The sequence below is a fragment of the Brassica oleracea genome, chromosome C9, assembly GCF_000695525.1.
Source record: "Brassica oleracea var. oleracea cultivar TO1000 chromosome C9, BOL, whole genome shotgun sequence".
In the NCBI taxonomy this organism is placed as follows: Eukaryota; Viridiplantae; Streptophyta; class Magnoliopsida; order Brassicales; family Brassicaceae; genus Brassica; species Brassica oleracea.
Genome location: NC_027756.1, coordinates 27,544,829 through 27,547,328, shown reverse-complemented (window position 1 = coordinate 27,547,328; position 2,500 = coordinate 27,544,829).

The window sequence follows — 2,500 nt, the reverse complement described above, 5'->3', positions numbered from 1 at the left end:
GGCCCCTCCCCCGACGGGAACTGGAGTTCTCTCGCGAGGAGACGTCAGAACAGGAGACCACCTCTCATCATCGTCTTCGTCATTTCCCCTCCTTATCAGGAGTGGTGACCCTTCGCTATCTTCCTCGGAATCACCCGAGCGGGCGGCATTAAGAGAAGTCTCGCGTTCCTCTCCTTCACTTACTCCCTCCTTGTCATTCCGTCCCTCCGAGGCTTCAGCCTCAGAAGCCCCCTCTTCGGGCTGAAGTTCTTCTTCTCGAGCATCCTCCTCCTGTTGCTCGATCGGTTCGTCAGTATTCTCCAACTGCTCGCCGGCGGACTTCTTCTTTGTCCTTCTCTTCTTTTTCTTCTTCCGGGGTTCACCGGAAGGAGAGACGTCACTCGTCTCCTCAGTACTCCTCTCGACTCCCGAGCCATCGCCTCTTTTCCTTTTCTTGCCCTTCCTCGCACTTTTGGCATCGGAAGGGAAAACCTCGTCAGCACGAGGAACCGCCATCGAGGGTCCTTCCCCGCTAGTCAGCCCCAGCTGGGCCGCTATTATCGCGCTCAGATCAGGAAGAGTACCCATCCTCTTTGCCTCGGTAACTTGTTTTTAGATGTCTCTTGGGAAGATGTCTAGTCGCTTAGCGCGAATGGGAAGAACGGTTGGAAGATCGGATCTCCACTCTCCTGAAAACATAAGGCAGAAGGGTCAGGATGCGACAAATAAAACTTGCGACTAAAAGAGCACAATCTAGAGCTGCGAGAGAACGTACTTCGAGAGATTCGATCTTTAAGCTCACGGATCTTCTCGATGGAGATCTCGGACCAACGATAGATTCGAAGCAGAGCGACGGCACGAACACTCCTCAAGAAATCTTCGGGATAAACTGGGGAGGTAGGATGGCCGACTGCATACAAAGCAAAAAAAAATGGTTGGTTAGAATCGACAAATCGCTTACGGTTCACGACAGAATATTCTACCGCAAGAACGGTTCCAGAGAACTCGTAATCATCTTGGGGAGGCTCCTCGAAGGCCGAGCTGTCGGACTTAAGGAAGAAGTAGGAGCGCTGCCAATTCTGCGTCTTGTTCGGATGACCGGCACATATGTTGCAGTTTGGTCGCATCTTCACCGAGTAGGTGCCATCTTTCATATCGGTTATCGAGGTCATCTCCTCGAACGACCTAACGCTCATCGGCATATCGATCTGCTCCGCCAAAACCGACAAAGTGACCGCTAGTCGCAGGGAGCCATTCAGCTGCTAACTGATCACGAGATCTCGACGTCTGGCGTATGCTGTGATCAGTCGCGGGATGGGGAACCAGCAACGAGTGTCTTCCTAAAAATAGGATTCGTACACCGTCTGGTACCCCATCTGAGGAGACCAGGGTCTCTGCGCTTCCGTAGGGGTCTCTGCGCTTCCGTAAGCACAAGGAAGGTCACGCCTACGGCACCCGCAGCCCGAAGAACCCTCTTCACACTTCCCGAAGTCGACTTCGTCTTCTCTACGCCCTCCCAGTCCTGACCGGCCAAGAAGGCAGAACGCAATAAGTCGGGATGGAGTTGAGGAAGCTCTTCAAAAATTCCATCGGGGTAAAAAGTGGTCGGGAAGAACTCGGCCTCAGAATCATCGTCCTCTGAGAGACCAACCTCCGCAGGTCGAGCTCTCAGAGTGATCGAGTCAACGGGCATTGCCCCGCTCTGCCCGTCTCTCAAACATTCCATTGCATCCCTCGCAACGACGTTCTGACATCCTTCTCTCGCGAGTCTCGCAGCATCCGCAACCAGAATTCGATGAGAGCGGGATAGATTCGCCGTGTCCATCATTGCCGCGCGATGAATCGCCTCCGGATCACCGACACGACCCCCGTCGGGATTCCTAGTCAGATTCGACGTCGCTGCGACTGCCTTTCCCTTCTGTTGCTTCGATAGCCTCTGACCCGACGACATTGCAGAACGGAACGGTGAAGAATGTTTCGAATGAATCTAACAACGCTTAGAGAGATAAAGGATAGAGAGAGAAAGTACCTTTGATCGCGGAGAAAAACTTGAAGAAATGAAGGGGGGTCTGCGTATTTATAAGGAAAAGAGAGAGGGGGGGAACTCGAGGTGACATCATTAGGTCTATTCGGGCCTAAACGGGCCTCGAAATCCGCCCTAGAAACCCAGCGGACCCTCGCGACGTTTCGACTTCTCGGTTCATTTAAAAAAAAAGAGATGGGGGGAATTCGAGGTGTCGTCATTAAGCCTAAACGGGCCTAAATGGGCCTTGAAACTCTCCCAAATCTCCAGCGAACCCTCGCGACGAACCCTTCCTGCGACACGACGACCAAAAGAAGAGATAAAAGCCTCTACTGCTCGCTTCCGAGAGAACAACGCTGTGCGACTCATCGACCAACCGCTCCAACCTTCCGACAGGCCTCCTATTCCCTCAAACCTTCAAACCTTAGAATCCATCACGAGCTGGAAAGCACTTCGCTCACTAATGGACTGGGGGGGACTTACTGTAGAGGATGGCTT